This window comes from Coregonus lavaretus, assembly GCF_964263955.1.
Source record: "Coregonus lavaretus genome assembly, chromosome: 30".
NCBI lineage: Eukaryota > Metazoa > Chordata > Actinopteri > Salmoniformes > Salmonidae > Coregonus > Coregonus lavaretus.
In genome coordinates this window covers 12,002,456-12,021,530 of record NC_140017.1, presented here as the reverse complement: position 1 = coordinate 12,021,530, position 19,075 = coordinate 12,002,456, and the positions used below count along the sequence as shown (strand labels likewise).

General features: G+C 44.2%; 1 long non-coding RNA gene across 4 annotated transcripts in view; it reads left to right on the top strand.

Annotated features, from left to right (window-relative positions):
• Positions 1-19,075, top strand: part of LOC311106281 — a 47,589-nt gene that overhangs the window by 10,407 nt on the left and 18,107 nt on the right. For 2 of the 4 annotated variants that reach the window (XR_014610306.1, XR_014610307.1), the window contains exon 2: positions 13,985-14,228. The exons of the other annotated variants lie outside the window; for them this stretch is intronic. This is a non-coding gene — a long non-coding RNA (uncharacterized lncRNA). The remainder of the gene's footprint in view (positions 1-13,984; positions 14,229-19,075) is intronic. 4 annotated transcript variants of the gene reach the window in all.

Genomic DNA, 19,075 nt, shown 5'->3' with positions numbered 1-19,075 from the left:
GAGTCTCCCACATGCCTTTTGGCGAACACCAAACGTGTTTGCTTATTTTTTTCTTTAAGCAATGGCTTTTTTCTGGCCACTCTTCCGTAAAGCCCAGCTCTGTGGAGTGTACAGCTTAAAGTGGTCCTATGGACAGATACTCCAATCTCTGTTGTGGAGCTTTGCAGCTCCTTCAGGGTTATCTTTGGTCTCTTTGTTGCCTCTCTGATTGATGCCCTACTTGCCTGGTCTGTGAGTTTTGGTGGGCAGCCCTCTCTTGGCAGGTTTGTTGTGGTGCCATATTCTTTAACCCAACCCTGATCTGTACTCCACAACTTTGTCCGTGACCTTTTTGGAGAGCTCCTTGGTCTTCATGGTGGTGCCCCTTGCTTAGTGGTGTTGCAGACTCTGGGGCCTTTCAGAACAGGTGTATACAGTGGGGGGAAAAAGTATTTGGTCAGCCACCAATTGTGCAAGTTGTCCCACTTAAAAAGATGAGAGAGGCCTGTAATTTTCATCATAGGTACACGTCAACTATGACAGAAAAATTTAGAGAAAAAAAATCCTGAAAATCACATTGTAGGATTTTAATATATTTATTTGCAAATTATGGTGGAAAATAAGTATTTGGTCACCTACAAACAAGCTCTCACAGTCCTCCACTCGTTACCTGTATTAATGGCACCTGTTTGAACTTGTTATCAGTATAAAAGACACCTGTCCACATCCTCAAACAGTCACACTCCAAACTCCACTATGGCCAAGACTAAAGAGCTGTCAAAGGACACCAGAAACAAAATTGTAGACCTGCACCAGGCTGGGAAGACTGAATCTGCAATAGGTAAGCAGCTTGGTTTGAAGAAATCAACTGTGGGAGCAATTATTAGGAAATGGAAGACATACAAGACCACTGATAATCTCCCTCGATCTGGGGCTCCACGCAAGATCTTACCCCGTGGGGTCAAAATGATCACAAGAACGGTGAGCAAAAATCCCAGAACCACACGAGGGGACCTAGTGAATGACCTGCAGAGAGCTGGGACCAAAGTAACAAAGCCTACCATCAGTAGCACACTACGCCGCCAGGGACTCAAATCCTGCAGGGCCAGACGTGTCCCCCTGCTTAAGCCAGTACATGTCCAGGCCCGTCTGAAGTTTGCTAGAGTGCATTTGGATGATCCAGAAGAGGATTGGGAGAATGTCATATGGTCAGATGAAACCAAAATATAACTTTTTGGTAAAAACTCAACTCGTCGTGTTTGGAGGACAAAGAATGCTGAGTTGCATCCAAAGAACACCATACCTACTGTGAAGCATGGGGGTGGAAACATCATGCTTTGGGGCTGTTTTTCTGCAAAGGGACCAGGACGACTGATCCGTGTAAAGGAAAGAATGAATGGGGCCATGTATCGTGAGATTTTGAGTGAAAACCTCCTTCCATCAGCAAGGGCATTGAAGATGAAACGTGGCTGGGTCTTTCAGCATGACATTGATCCCAAACTCACCGCCCGGGCAACGAAGGAGTGGCTTCGTAAGAAGCATTTCAAGGTCCTGGAGTGGCCTAGCCAGTCTCCAGATCTCAACCCCATAGAAAATCTTTGGAGGGAGTTGAAAGTCTGTGTTGCCCAGTGGCAGCCCCAAAACATCACTGCTCTAGAGGAGATCTGCATGGAGGAATGGGCCAAAATACCAGCAACAGTGTGTGGAAACCTTGTGAAGACTTACAGAAAACGTTTGACCTGTGTCATTGCCAACAAAGGGTATATAACAAAGTATTGAGAAACTTTTGTTATTGACCAAATACTTATTTTCCACCATAATTTGCAAATAAATTCATTAAAAATCCTACAATGTGATTTTCTGGATTTTTTTCTTTGGATGCAACTCAGCATTCTTTGTCCTCCAAACACGACGAGTTGAGTTTTTACCAAAAAGTTATATTTTGGTTTCATCTGACCATATGACATTCTCCCAATCCTCTTCTGGATCATCCAAATGCACTCTAGCAAACTTAAGACGTGCCTGGACATGTACTGGCTTAAGCAGGGGGACATGTCTCGCACTGCAGGATTTGAGTCCCTTGCGGCGTAGTGTGTTACTGATGGTAGGCTTTGTTACTTTGGTCCCAGCTCTCTGCAGGTCATTCACTAGGTCCCCCCGTGTGGTTCTGAGATTTTTGCTCACCGTTCTTGTGATCATTTTGACCCCACGGGGTGAGATCTTGCGTGGAGCCCCAGATCGAGGGAGATTATCAGTGGTCTTGTATGTCTTCCATTTCCTAATAATTGCTCCCACAGTTGATTTCTTCAAACCAAGCTGCTTACCTATTGCAGATTCAGTCTTCCCAGCCTGGTGCAGGTCTACAATTTTGTTTCTGGTGTCCTTTGACAGCTCTTTGGTTTTGGCCATTGTGGAGTTTGGAGTGTGACTGTTTGAGGTTGTGGACAGGTGTCTTTTATACTGATAACAAGTTCAAACAGGTGCCATTAATACAGGTAACGAGTGGAGGACAGAGGAGCCTCTTAAAGAAGAAGTTAAAGGTCTGTGAGAGCTTGTTTGTAGGTGACCAAATACTTATTTTCCACCATAATTTGCAAATAAATTCATTAAAAATCCTACAATGTGATTTTCAGGATTTCTTTTTCTCAATTTGTCTGTCATAGTTGACGTGTACCTATGATGAAAATTACAGGCCTCTCTCATCTTTTTAAGTGGGAGAACTTGCACAATTGGTGGCTGACTAAATACTTTTTTCCCCCACTGTATATACTGAGATCATGTGACAGATCATGTGACACTTAGATTGCACACAGGTGGACCCTGTAGCTCAGTTGGTAGAGCATGGCGCTTGCATGGCGCTTGCAACGCCATGGTTGTGGGTTCATTTCCCATGGGGGTGTATGCACTCACTAACTGTAAGTCGCTCTAGATAAGAGCGTCTGCTAAATGACTAAAATGTTATGTAAAATGTGGACTTTATTTAACTAATTATGTGTCTTCTGAAGGTAATTGGTTGCACCAGATCTAATTTAGGGGCTTCATAGCAAAGGGGGTGAATACATATGCACGCACCACTTTTCCGTTATTTTTTTTATTTCACTTCATCAATTTGGACTATTTTGTGTATGTCTATTACATGAAATCCAAATAAATATCTATTTAAATTACAGGTTGTAATGCAACAAAATAGGAAAAACACCAAGGGGGATGAATACTTTTGCAAGGCACTGTATACCCTCCTATTAGGCGGAGACAACTCCTTGCACATCTAGACAGCCAATACATCTCTGTTGCTAGGCAGGAACTTAAGTGGCGTGTGTAATAAAACTGTACCTGACCTGACCTCGGCCCGAATTCCTCACTCCTCCCTAATCCACGGCTATCCAACCTTATCAGTAACAGCAACCAAGTGATTGGCTTTTTCCTCACTCAGTAACTTTGCATACCCCTAGTTCTTATCCACACTCCATTGACCCCACCATATGCACTCCTTATACATGTAATCATTAACTTCTAGTATAGCAAGTATTTCAAGCTAGAATCCAACACAACTTTGTGGCAACAGTTTAGGAAGGCCCTTGCCTGTTTCAGCATGACAATGCCCCCGTGCACAAAGCGAGGTCAATACAGAAATGATTTGTCGAGATAGGTGTGGAAGAATTTGACTGGAATGCACAGAGCCCAGACCTCAACCCCATCGAACACCTTTAGGATGAATTGGAACGCCAACTGCGAACATTTTACATTTACATTTTAGTCATTTAGCAGACGTCTTATCCAGAGCGACTTACAGTAGTGAGTGCATACATTTTATAATTTTTCTCTCCTTACTGGTCCGCCGTGGGAATCAAACCCACAACCCTGGCATTGCAAGCGCCATGCTCTACCAACTGAGTCACATGGGACCCCTCTTTACATTATCACTGTGCATTCAAATTGCCATCAATAAAATACAATTGTGTTTGTAGCTTATGCCTGCTCATACCATAACCCCACCGCCACCATGGGGCACTCTGTTCACAATATTGACATCAGCAAACCGCTCGCCCACACGATGCCATACACGCTGTCAGTCATCTTCCCGGCACAGTTGAAATAGTGATTAATCCGTGAAGAAACTTCTCCATCGTGCCAGTGGCCATCGAAGGTGAAAATGTGCCTAATCGCCCAACATCAGTGCCCGACCTCACTAATGCTCTTGTGGCTGAATGGTGAGGATGGCTTGTTCAACGAAAAGAAAAGTTTATAGCGAAAAACGCATTTTCAAAGACGAGGAAAGACCAGTACGCGTTCATTCTCCCCGCAACAAGTTCAAAACCAATGTGCCTGATATGCTCAGAGTCTGTAGCGCTCGTGAAAAGTGCCAATGTGAAACGCCACTTGTAATAATGAATAAAAATGTGCTAAAGTTAAGACGTTGTCAGCTATGAGATGGTTATTATTTGAACTGGCTAGCTAGCTAACAAGCTAGAAAAGAACCAAAACATTGTTTAGACAGTTGCTTTTAGTTGTCTGGTTTGATAGATTGACATATACTGTTAGGTTCTAAACGAACCAAGTAAAACTCACGGACGATTAGTAAAGCTCAACCAAGTTTATTTACCCACTGGGTCACACAGCTGCATAAGACAAAAAAACATGTTCCTAACAGCACAGATATACAGTACTAGTCAAAAGTTTGGACACCTACTCATTCAAGGGTTTTTCTTTATTTTTAGTATTTTCTACATTCTCTCAATCAGCTTCATGAGGTAGTCACCTGAAATACATTTCAATGAACAGGTGTGCCTTCTTAAAAGTTAATCTGTGGAATTTATTTCCTTCTTAATGCGTTTGAGCCACTCAATTGTGTTGTGACAATGTAGGGGGGGTATACAGAAGATAGCCCTATTTGGTAAAAGACCAAGTCCATATTATGGCAAGAACAGCTCAAATAAGCAAAGAGAAACAACAGTCCATCATTACTTTAAGACATGAAGGTCAGTCAATACGGAAAAAGTAAAGAACTTTGAAAGTTTCTTCAAGTGCAGTCGCAAAAACCATCAAACGCTATGATGAAACTGGCTCTCATGAGGACCGCCACAGGAATGGAAGACCCAGAGTTACCTCTGCTGCAGAAAATAAGTTCATTAGAGTTACCAGCCTCAGAAATTACAGCCCAAATAAATGCTTCACAGAATTCAAGTAACAGACATATCTCAACTTCAACTGTTCAGAGGGTACTGTGTGAATCAGGCCTTCATGGTCGAATTGCTGCAAAGAAACCACTATCAAAGGACACCAATAAGAAGAAGAGACCTGCTTGGGCCAAGAAACATGAGCAATGGACATTAGACCGGTGGAAATGTTTCCTTTAGTTTGGAGTCCAAATGTGAGATTTTTGGTTCCAACCGCCGTGTCTTTGTGAGACGCGGTGTGGGTGAACGGATGATCTCTGCATATGTAGTTCCCACCGTAAAGCATGGTGGAGGAGGTGTTATGGTGTGGGGATGCTTTGCGGGTGACATTTTCTGTGATTTATTTAGAATTCAAGGCACACTTAACCAGCATGGCTACCACAGCATTCTGCAGCGATACTCCATCCCATCTGGTTTGGGCTTAGTGGGACTATCAATTCAAGCCCCTCAACTTAGCACACATCGTCACGGTTGGAATGTACATTTACAAACTATCACGTTTAAGGAGAAGACCCAGATGCAGACAGTGTCGAAGTAGCAAATGTTTATTACAAAAACAGGGGGCACGCAAACGACAGATCAAGGGCAGGCAGAGGTCAGTAATCCAGATCAGAGTCCAAAAGGTACAGAACGGCAGGCAGTCTCAGGGTCAGGGCAGGCAGAGGTCAATAATCCATGGTGGTGTGACAAGGTACAGAACGGCAGGCAGGCTCAGGGTCAGGGCAGGCAGAACGGTCAAAACCGGGAAAACTAGAAAACAGGAACTTGAGAAAGACAGGAGCAAGGGGAAAAACGCTGGTAGGCTTGACGAAACAAAACGAACTGGCAACAGACAAACAAGGAACACAGGTATAAATACACTGGGTATAATGGGGAAGATGGGTGACACCTGGAGGGGGGTGGAGACAATCACAAAGACAGGTGAAACAGATCAGGGTGTGACACAAACGGGAAAATATATAAACAGTATGTACTATTTATATCACAGCTTTAACTTTTCCCATTACGGAAAAGTCCCTGTTAGTCCCTGTTTTACTGTCGCGAGTGGCATGTTAATGACAGATCGGTATCTCAATACATTCTTAACCTAGATTACCATACATTTCCCAGTGTGTAGACCTCTGAAATCAACCTGATACCCTGAATAAACAGTTTAGGTCAACCCTAAATCATTTTACAGGCACAGTTGACCACCCCCCCCAGGCACTCATTTTCTGAGGTATCTTCATTTTCTTCTTCAGATAGCGTTATAGTTCATCTTCCCAATGGCACCTATGTAACTCATGCCTGTCACAGTTGATGGCCCTTGATAATGTCCCGATTTCAATATCTGGGGGGGGAAAAAATAAATCGAAATGTCCCTAGCACACGAATCTCTCACCTGAGCCACCATTCTGTACAGTCCATTATGTCTGCTCCATTGTCCCACCAGTGCACCAGCAGCATGAGAGGAGTTTGAATGTGATCTCTCTCCAGGCTCACTCCACATGCACGGTATCAGGACTCGTACACAGGTTGCTGGCTCGGACTCAGGTCTCAGTAGTAGTGGTGCAGGACAGGGCCATATTGAACTCCTTTGTCGCTATTTCTTCAGCTGGTTAGTGGGGTTTGAGGTTCACACTGTTATTGGTCAGATTATCCCTACCATGCATCAAGACACCATCTGTGTTCACCTTCGCCCTAACTCGAGAGAAGACAGAGCAAAACACTATTTTAAGGCATTTATGATTCAGAAAATCCAAACAACTATTTATCGTATGACAAATTATGACCTTCCCAATTCCTTAATACAACATTCCTAAAACAAATGTCAAAGAGCATAACCACACACTGTTGAAACCATTTTACAAATTGGCTTATACTCCCTTATCATACTGTCTACCTCACCACAGCTACTGGGTCAGGGAGTTATAGCTCTAACCCTTTGGGATAAATCCCAACAATACAGCATCCCCAATCAAGTGAAACTTGTATCAAAACAAATACAGAAACGAGAACCAAAATAATAACACTGCCTTTTCAATAAAAAATAAACAACTTAGAGTATTAACATCCAATTAAAATTACAACCCCTGATAACTCCATGTGGAAAGAATTGTATCCCATAAGGTAATGGTAAAATAGACTATACTTAAAAATCCTATTGTCCATCATTTCTAGTGAGGTTGATCAGGCCTCACCAGAAAGTTGGGACAAAGGTCAATCAGGACCATTAAGAATTTCCTTTCCCTTTCTTTGCCTGTACTTCAGAAATCATTTAAAAACATTTATATAATTTCCATCATGCTACGTACCCAGTTTAAAACCAAATTGAAAAGACCCCACACAATAAATCAAACACGGTATTTACACCACGAACCCATAGTCATAACCGGTTTTTACGTGCTGGTGTGTGCGGTAAAACGTAGGGAAAAAACACACAAATGGCCAGTCCTTACTTATCGGGGAGCTCCCTTTACGGCCGGATCCGGATACCTTTATATTTATAAAACTGCAGAATTTCACTAACTACTCTCCCCAAGACCACAGTCTCAGGAAACATTTCAAAGAGAGAATAATGACAAACCCCCCCCACCCCCCTCGCCTGGAAGAGAAAGTGTACATTTCGATAATATTCACTATATCTTTATCAGCAACCCAAAAGTTTGAATTACAAACAAAACATGATAAATAAGTCCAGTGTCCTCCCTCCAATCATTAATCGTTTGTTTTAATCCACCCCATTGTTTATGTGCCCTTAATTTAGCATGCGCTACTCTTCATGTTCATGAACAAAAATGTGTAAACACAATTCTGTCACTTGACAGAATTGCTTCTTTATAACTCTACTAACAATTACTCACAGTATTAACTCCAATCTAATTCCTCATGACCCATCCACCCTTTCGTCCATTCTATATATCTATTTCATAATAAGACAACATAAAATGTAACTCTATTTCATAATAAGATGACATAAAATGTCTCCAAAAAAAAAGTTCACAAAGAGTGTTTGGCCTGGTAATTTTAATTCGTTACCTTCTTAGAATCCATTCCCCTGGCATTTTGCATAGATTTTCCAACCCCAAATTCAGCTCCACTTCCTCCCATGTAAAATTATCTGGGTATTGTTACTTGTCCTATGTTTAAAGACAGTTAGTAATCGTATTGCTTTCGATGCTGCCCCTGTTACCTTGCTAAAAGTAACACTTTTCCCTGTGTCATGTCTCTCCCTGGGTGAGGATCAAAGGCCTCACATCAGCTTGGCAAATGGCCAACAACAATCAGACCCTCTTACCCACAGAGGGGGTAACAAGCGTAACAAGAGTAACAAAGGGTTCGATGACGACCAAAACGTAACCCAAAGCTCTCTAGAAGCTCTGATAAGAGATGTACTGCAGCGGGGGAAAAAAGATAAGTCACCATGACTAGGCGTGAAATTGCACCAAAATTACACCGAAATTAACACTATTTGCGAGGTCGGAAACGTTCACCTTAACCCTGCCCTCACTCAAATCCCAGTCCAGGGCCCGCTCGGTCTAGACACAAGCCCATGGGCTTTGTCTAGAGACCATAATATAGATGTTGCGACGCACAAGGTAAGCAGCATTGCAACAGCTGATTCCTCTCCCATTCCAATAGTGGACCCACTGGGTCACGAAGTACAGCAATCTGTCTTAAAAATCGACACAGATAACTCACCACTCCGTTCTGCCAACCCACTCAACTTTGTTGGTGATATGACAAGAAAAACTGACTCGAACAGGCCATACCTCAAAGCTGTCTTAGAGGACTGTTTGACCTGTGATGCACTGATAGATTCGAGTTCGACTATTTCCTTCACATCTCAAACTTTGCTGGATGAACTGAAAAGGGCAGTGGACCCAGCAAAACGTTGGTTAAAAACAGAACGATGCGACACTAAACTTTGAGGTTTCACTCAGGCTACCTCGCCTCTTACCAAGCATATCCTACTAAAACTGAACTTCGAAAGCGTGTCACTTGTCCACCCTTTGTATGTGACTAGCATTGACACCGAGCAGATGCTGATTGGGATGGATTTAATAGACCGTTTGGTACCACTGATGAATTGGAAATCCAACCAAATCTGGTCACAAATCGCAATAACTCAGCTGACACCACCGCCTTCATCGAAGGCTACATGCAATACGTTATGCGATGACGACGGTTCGGCGTCATCCACTGACATACCCCAGTGAACTTGGTAATGAGTCCGCCATTTGTGGCAGATGACAGGGTGACTAGTTGAACTCGGAAACTAACCAAACATTATGTTTTCTTATGTAGCTTGGGTGAATCACCAGCTGATACATACAGCCCTCCACTGATAGGTGCCATGTGCCTAAATGGCACAATGGTTGAGGATGCCATACTGGCAACCTGGTCCGAAAAATCAGCAATTAGTTTTGAAATGTTCAACAACATTTCAAAAGTGGCTAACTGCCACCCCCTTGTTTCCGAAAACGTTCAGATTCACACTGGGAACAACTCCCCAGACGACACTCACCACTTTAGGGGTATGTTCGCTATCGATACGCATTGGAAACAAGGAAGGATTTCACTACTTACTGGTTGTCGCGAACCTCCCGCATACAGTCTATGTGGGAACTGACATTTTTGTGAAATTGGGTGTAAAACCGGATGGAAGGTTACCGGATGGCTACCCTCGCCGCAATTATTCGAATTGGGACTAACTATAAATGGTAACCCGCTGTTGGAGTTAAATGCTAGATCCACTTACCTCTTGGTGCAGAATCTGACTCAAGCGGGTATCTCCATTCCTCGGCACACTCAGCTAGGAACATTGATTGATTACTCATTCCATGATTTTGAACTTGTTGTTCATGTGATTGGGCCTCTTCCTTCCTCCCTAGACCTATGTGGTGAGGAAGGGACGCTTTTTACTTGTCCGTCAAAGGCAATCGCAATAACTCCTTTATTGCCACTGGACGACACATCAACGTTCAGGCTGGATGTCGATTCTGACAACGACCTGTTGATATACTCCATCGTCACGGAGGATGATACCGCATCTTCTTCTGCACGTGAAGTATACACTGATGACGTAACAGCTAATGATTCCCCCACCATTGACAAGCCGTCACCACCTGATGAAGACCTGTACAATGCTGCTGAACCATATCCTGGTTTCCATGCACAGGTACTACAGCTACTGACGGAGGCAGACGCACTTGTCAATGACACTGAAAGACATCAGTTGCAGGACTTATTTAACAAACACAGAGAGATCTGGTCGACAGACTCGCTGGATTGCGGGGTTACGGATATTCATGTGGTGCGTATTCCTATGCCATCCGGAGCAGCTCCTACGGTTGTGAGACAATACAAAATTCTGCTTGCAGCGTACTCTGCGGTACAAGAGATTATCGACTCCCTATTAGCTAAACAGATAATCAGGGAATGTAACAGTATGTACAGCACTCCCGTTTGGCCTGTTTTGAAACCAACGGGTAAATGACGTCTTACCATTGACTATAGACAACTCAACAAGCTGGTTCCGTTGTCTCGTTGGCCTATGACACAGCTTGACCAAGAGTTGCCAAAGGTGACAAATGCCAAATACTTCTCCACTGTCGAGGTGGCGAATGGTTTCTGGACCATGACAGTCGACCAACACAAGTTGGCTTTCTCTTTCTCGAACAAGCTCTTCACGTTCAATTTTTGCCTGATCGGGTATTTGTACTCCCCCGCAGAGTTCAACATCTTCCTACACAAGGCAATGCCAGATGCAGCCACCAGGGGAACAATAATCTGTGTGGACGATGTTCTCATGAGGAGTGAGACTTGGTCACATCACCTCAACATTTTACATTTACATTTACATTTTAGTCATTTAGCAGACGCTCTTATCCAGAGCGACTTACAGTTAGTAAGTGCATTCATTATTTTTTATTTTAAATTGTTTTTTTCATACTGGCCCCCCGTGGGAATCGAACCCACAACCCTGGCGTTGCAAACGCCATACTCTACCAACTGAGCTACATCCCTGCCGGCCATTCCCTGCCCTACCCTGGATGACGCTGGGCCAATTGTGCGCCGTCGCATGTGTAGGGGAGGGATGGACCACGTTCTTATCCAACTAGGAACGGCAGGGCCAAGCTGGCTATCATGCAAGGACAATGGTGCAGCACCAAGGTCAACTATGTTGGACTTCTGGTGGGTGCTGAGGGCATCCTGCCACAATCTAGCAGAATCCAAGCAGTCCGCAACATCAAAACGCCTGCAAACCTTCATGAGGTACGCAGCTTCTTGGGAGAATGTAACTACTCCCGTCAATTCATCGAAAACCTTTGACCCGTCTTCTTCAGAAAGACAGCCCGTTCGTTTGGGATCCTACTCACGACAAAGCTGTGACTTCCTTGAAAGACCTGCTTTGTGCGGCACCCTGCCTGGTCTACCCCAACAAAGACAATACGTTATTTTTGGAAGTAGGTTTCTCAGAGCACTGCCTTAGTGCTGGGTTGTACCAAATATACGACCAAGACAGACGTGTGGTTGCTTACGCGAGCAAAACACTCAACCCTGCTGAACCCAAGTACTCAGACTGCGAAAAAGTGCTGCTGTTGACAGTCTGGGCAGTCAAGCACTTCACCTCTTATGTAGGCGGACAAAAGGTGATCATAGAAACGTGTCACCAGCCTGTGACCTTTCTGAAAAGCCAAAGAATCTGTGAGGGTGCTGTACACAACAGCAGGATAGCGGCTTAGCTCATGATGCTTCAAAGCCATGATGTGGTTGTCAACTACGCAAAAGTGAAAAACCTATCTTTGGGTGGGGCTTTGGTGGTGTGTCAACGCTGCGGTGAAGAAGTAACCGACTTCGCACCAGCCCCATATGACGTAGCTCCGCCGTTGCCATCGAACCATCACTACTTCGAAGACAAGGTGTGTCTTGGCATGCCGATGGCATTTGTAGATGGTTGTTCTTACCATCAGCTAGACCACTTGCAAGCTGGTGTGGGATTGGTATGGCACAACGACATTCCGTGCAAACCGCTTCAATTTCAGCTAGGCAACAAGACCAGCCAGTTTGCAGAAGTAGCTGGTGTACTTATCCCACTGCAAACTGCGGTAAAACACGACTTGTCAGAACTGGCAATCTGCACCGACTCAAACTGTGCCAGACTTCTTATGCCACTTGCCGTTTTGGAAACAAAAGCACGTGACTACGTCAAGTGGCAAAGAAGTGAAAAACAAAGAGCTCATTCTAGCTTGCGATGACCTCATAACCAAACACGACATATAGGTGTATTAGAAAAAAGTCAAGGGACACTCCAAATCACCTGGTCGTGTCAAACTTGGCAACGACCATGCTGACAGTAGGCGAAATCTGGTGCAATTCACGGCACCCCTTGGATGTTCGATGCTCGAGACGTAATGATCACCGAGGCGCCCATGGTGTCTGCAGTAATGCGTAGCCATGTAGCACCGCGGGAATCACCTTCGCAAAAAACATAATGTGTTGCTAACTCATTCATTCTTGAATGGTGACCTGGTAGCAATGCAACACCAAGATGAGTCCCTCGCCACTTTCATGGCTTTCTTGTCTGATCCTATCAATCACCCAGTGTCCGAGCTGTCTTTAGCAGGCAGTCACGACTTGTGTTCGCTGTACGCAACTAAACAGCACCTCACACTTGTAGATTACCTTCTGGTTTATGTTTCAGAACCAACGCCACACAAAGGTGGGTGGTTCCTAAAACACAGAGGGGGATAATGATAGCTCATGCCCACAACGAGCCATGTGGGGGCCATAGGGGGGGGTCAAGGCTACATGTGAAACATTGCGACAGGTGGCCCACTGGCCTCACATGGAACAAGATGTTTGTCTTACCCTTGGAGCTCGATCCAGATCGACTGGGTCGGCCCAGTTGCCAGGTCGGCAAGAGGCAACAAGTCTCTCCTCACAGTGACTTGCGCATTCACAAAGTGGGTTGAGTGCCTGCCTGCACCCAATGACATAGCGGAAACCACAGCCGTTCTTTTGCTCAACTACGTTTGACCACGCAACAGGTCTACGGGAATAACACCATTTGACCACGCAACCACGCAACAGGTCTACGGGAATAACACCATTTGAGATGATGACAGGCAGGCAAATTACGTTTCCACTACATCTCCTGTACCAACCGGGAGATGTCGCCACGGCCACCGCGTACACGGCCCATCAATACGTGACAGACTTGCAAACCCACCTCCAGACTACCTTTGCGTACGCTCAAGGAAAGTTGAAAAGAAGTGCGGAAGGTGACAAGACCCATTAAGACAAAAAGGCCTCACACCAGGAGTTTGAGGTCGGGTATACGGTGTGGTACTCCGTATACACTAAACCCGTGGGCGCTGCGAAAAAGTTCCTGCCCCACTGGACAGGGCCACATGAGATTGTGTTAAAGCTGTCAACTGTTGCTTATCAAATCAGAATCAGCAAAGGTCGACAGAACATCACGTTCAAGTGGGTCCACAGGAACCAAATCAAGGTGTACACTCCTTCCATGGGAATAGAAGGGGTGCAAAGCCAGCCCCGAATAGATAGAAACCTAGCCAATCAGAGGTACTAACATAATTCTTAAGTATTCTCAGCTGATCCCTTCTGGGAGGTCAGTACATCGCACCTAACATATTTTCTTCTCTTCCCAGCTACAAGACACACATTTCGTTGTCATTGTTGATATTGTCCTGCATTGTGCTGTTCAAAATAGTAAAATCAGCTACATTTGTTGTCAAAACGTTTTTCTTAAAAAAAAAAGAAAAAGATAAAAAACACAACTGAAATAATCAAACAGTTTCTCTAATTATACGTTTTTGTAGGATGGAGTTCCTTTGGATGATCCTGACACTCTGCGCCCTGGTCAAAACCTATCCAGCAGATGTACTCACGAGTGGACCCCCTACGGGAATCGTTCTCCGTGATGATCCAGGACTCCTTATAACCAACTGCAGAGTACACACGCAGAGGGTGTACGTCCGTCTAGATGCAGAGAACGTGTACCGTCAACACATTTCCCCTGCAGCACATATGAGTTGGGCCGGGGATGACTGGACCACCCAGGCAGTTAAGCACGCTCAGCTAGACACTGCCCACATGTTGGCCCAACTCCAAAAGTTCACAGTCACCCAGTCAGAACTAGCAGAGCCCAGGCGAGAAAAACGATTCCTCTGGGCGCTACTCTCAATAGGTGCAGCCATAGGGTCACTATTTGCTCTAGGTACCACTGCCGTCAATGCAGTCAGTCTAGCCATGGTCAAAAGAAATGTTAGGGAGATTACTGAAGAGATGCCACTTATCCAGCAACAGATGCAATAACAGGCACTCAGGTTGCAGCATGTGGGAAGGTCTCTCCAGGACACTATTCTGGTGGTAAACACACACGCTACTCTCCTGAACAAAACCCTCCTGTCGGTAGGCAAGCTAGTAGAGGTCATGAACCATGACTATGCCCATGTCCAATTGGTTCGATTGTTGTTGGAGGATTTTCTCCGTGAAGTTAGCTCTTCTATGGACCACTTGGCCATGAATAGAATCCCCTCATATCTAGTGCCCCTCTCAATGGTGCACAACATATTGACCTCAGCTACCACAACCATGATAAAGCCAGTACAGTCACACCTGGCCTATAGTCTGGGGTCTGCAATTCCAAATCACATTGATGTTAATCGAAATGAAGTGGGATTTTTTACTGACGCGGCTGGTTGTTGAACTGGAGAATATCTATAGGATGAAAACAGTTCTAAACGTAGGATTTTGGCACGACAGCACCCATGTGAAAATCATCACACCTCCAGTCGTAGCTTATCAGGATCACAATCCAGATTTCTATCTCACCCCTAACCTGTTAATGTGTACTCTAATCAAAGACGTCCACTACTAGCAAACCCTTCGTCAGGGATAACACTGAGCGCCTTTGTGGCCTTAATCCTATCACCAGCGAAGAACGCTGTAGAGCCAAACTAGCAGCAAGAGGTGGAGTCACCACCACGCGGAAGTGGAAGTGGTAGGGAATCAATGGCTGATCAACACCCCATTTACGTCCGCCACTATGACTTACGAACGCCATGACTCAACCACCCAACTGAACCTCCCCAATCAGACAATTTTTGTTAAGGTACCAGAGGGAGCGATTATCCACATAGACGACCTAGCCCTATACCAACTTCCTGACGACAGGATAGACACAGATATTGAAATGCCAGACGCTTAATGCTAAACGTTCCCTTGAGTTACCACCAGCTATTCAAAACCAAATTCAGTATGAGGGACCGATGACTGTTGATCTTAACGTACTGAATGAGGCACTTTTAGTTGAACCCATTTTTGTTACCATGATCCTTGGTCTTATTGCCCTTGGCGTGTGTACCTACTATGTTCACAGGCGCACACGCGCGATGGAAGACCTAATGAGGTCTTATGCTAGGATCACCTGTGGGATGGAAGCAATCCCGATTTTCGGAAAACTGGCAATAGATTCTATCTCTGGCATCCTAGTATTTTTACATTTTAGTCATTTAGCAGACGCTCTTATCCAGAGCGACTTACAGTTAGTGAGTGCATACATTTTTCATACTGGCCCCCCCGTGGGAAACGAACCCACAACCCTGGCGTTGCAAGCGCCATGCTCTACCAACTGAGCTACAGGGGACCTATGGTGAATGGAATGTCCTTTGTTTCAGAGACTTTTGCCGCCCAAAAACTTCAACATCCAACAATTAACATTGGGACAATATACAGTTGAAGTCGGAAGTTTACATACACCTTAGCAAAATACATTAAAACTCAGTTTTTCACAATTCTTGACATTTAATCATAGTAAAAATTCCCTGTTTTAGGTCAGTTAGGATCACCACTTTATTTTAAGAATGTGAAATGTCAGACTAATAGTAGAGAATTATTTATTTCAGCTTTTCGTTCTTTCATCACATTCCCAGTGGGTCAGAAGTTTACATACACTCAATTAGTATTTGGTAGCATTGCCTTTAAATTGTTTAACTTGGGTCAAACGTTTCAGGTAGCCTTCCACAAGCTTCCCACAATAACTTGGGTGAATTTTAGCCTATTCCTCCTGACAGCGCTGGTGTAACTGAGTCAGGTTTGTAGGCCTCCTCGCTCGCACACGCTTTTTCAGTTCTGCCCAAAGACTTTCTATAGGATTGAGATCAGGGTTTTGTGATGGCCACTCCAAAACCTTGACTTTGTTGTCCTTAAACCATTTTGCCACAACTTTGGAAGTATGCTTGGGGTCATTGTTCATTTGGAAGACCCATTTGCGACCAAGCTTTAACTTCCTGACTGATGTCTTGAGATGTTGCTTCAATATATCCACATAATTTTCCTTCCTCATGATGCAATCTATTTTGTGAAGTGCACCAGTCCCTCCTGCAGAAAAACGCCCCCACAGCATGAGGCTGCCACCCCCGTGCTTCACGGTTGGGATGGTGTTCTTTGGCTTGCAAGCACCCACTTTTTCCTCCAAACACAACGATGGTCATTATTTTACATTTACATCATTTAGCAGAAGCTCTTATCCAGAGCGACTTACAAATTGGACAAACAGTTCTATTTTTGTTTCATCAGACCAGAGGACATTTCTCCAAAAAGTACGATCTTTGTCCCCATGTGCAGTTGCAAACCGTAGTCTGGCTTTTTTATGGTGGTTTTGGAGCAGTGGCTTCTTCCTTGCTGAGCGGCCTTTCAGGTTATGTCGATATAGGACTCGTTTTACTGTGGATATAGATACTTTTGTACCTGTTTCCTCCATCATCTTCACAAGGTCCTTTGCTGTTGTTCTGGGATTGATTTGCACTTTTCGCACCATAGTACGTTCATCTCTAGGAGACAGAATGTGTCTCCTTCCTGAGCGGTATGACGTCTGCGTGGTCCCATGGTGTTTATACTTGCGTACTATTGTTTGTACAGATGAACGTGGTACCTTCAGGCGTTTGGAAATTGCTCCCAAGGATGAACCAGACTTGTGGAGGTCTACAATTTTTTTTCTGAGGTCTTGGCTAATTTCTTTTGATTTTCCCATGATGTCAAGCAAAGAGGCACTGCGTTTGAAGGTAGGCCTTGAAATACATCCACAGGTACACCTCCAATTGACTCAAATGATGTCAATTTGCCTATCAGAAGCTTCTAAAGCCATGACATCATTTTCTGGAATTTTCCAAGCTGTTTAAAGGCACAGTCAACTTAGTGTATGTAAATGTCTGACCCACTGGAATTGTGATACAATGAATTATAAGTGAAATAATCTGTCTTTAAACAATTGTTGAAAAAATTACTTGTGTCATGCACAAAGTAGATGTCCTAACATACTTGCCAAAACTATAGTTTGTTAACAAGAAATTTGTGGAGTGGTTGAAAAACGAGTTTTAATGACTCCAACCTAAGTGTATGTAAACTTCCGACTTCAACTGTATTTCAACATTCAAACGTTGGGAAAAATGGTATAAAGGCGTTATAACGAAAACATTGTGACTTGAAGAGCTTTTACACTGTGGATATCAGGATTACATCCTTTACCTTGTGTAGAAAATATCAAGGAGGAAGACAATGTTTTCGTGAAGATAGGAATGTGGTTTTAGCGTTCTAACAAAATCATAGTGATAATAATACTTTTGCCTCGTAACTAGCCACGCCCGAGGGAGCTCAGAGAGCGTGTCAGTATGACAGAAATGCCCCTCTTTACCAGAGTGCATAAAAGACTGAGATAAGAATTATCAGATCAGACTAGACAGACCTCAAGCTGCAGCTTTTGTCCATATTGGTCCCGACCCTGGAAATCAACACGAGGTGAAGACAACAAAGTTGCCTCCACTAACAATCAATGTTACGGCTGAGTAGCTGTTCTAAGTACTGTATCTAAGAAGGTGAATTTAAGTGGGACCATCCTGTTACTCTCTTCAAACCATCGTCTACTACACTGCTCATCACCCCACAGGGGATCATCGACACGGCTGATTAGCCATACTCAGAAGACCACTTCTAGAAAGAGGGAAAGTAAACAGACAACTAAGAAGAAGGACATTGTGACCTCTTGTGGACAATTAAAGCCTTACATCCTTACATCTCTTACATTTCCCTTCACACAGAAACTGTCATCTCTATGTACCACTATTGATCGCACCCGAGGCCATACACCGCTATTTAAAAGTTTCCTGCCCCAATATACAGGGAGAATCGCCGCTGGTCACTATGCCAATAGTTATTATTCCGAAGCCTCTCCCGACGGTGTCCAGGGTGTTTAGATCTCTGCACCCACGCTATAATACATGCCAATTTTAACTGTTTTTTTAAGGTAGTGATATCCACTTCCTGGAGAGTAGTTACGGTATTGTTACCTAATCATTTGGTCACTGGACCTGATACCTTGTATTAGACACAATACTGAAGCTTCTGCCAATTTACTACTGGAGAATACGGGTGACCTAATGTCTTATTCCAGTGTTACGCCTCCATTATCACTGTTGTTGACAACACTCATTACCAAAATTATTCACTGTCGTTTTCCTATTTCCACATGATCTGTCTCGGTTCCCGCCCCAATAGGGCATAAACCAACCTCTCTCCTAATTGCTAGTGCTAATACACACAAATCATGTTCAAACAACGTTTGAATATATTTTTTATTTTCTAACCATGGATGAGACTCTCCTCCAGAACTTATAGGCAACCTTTTATCACTATCCACATACACTCTACTTCCTCACTGCCACTGCGGCTGGGACTTTCGTCCCCCTTACAGATCTCGCAGGGGAATACTCCCACTAGGGACCTATCCTATACGGAACCTACCCTACACTGTAATGTCACTCATGGATCTCGGGACCTATCCTTATGGAACCTACCCTACACCATAATTTACGACCGGTCGTTACATAATGGGTCCGTATCCTATAATTGTT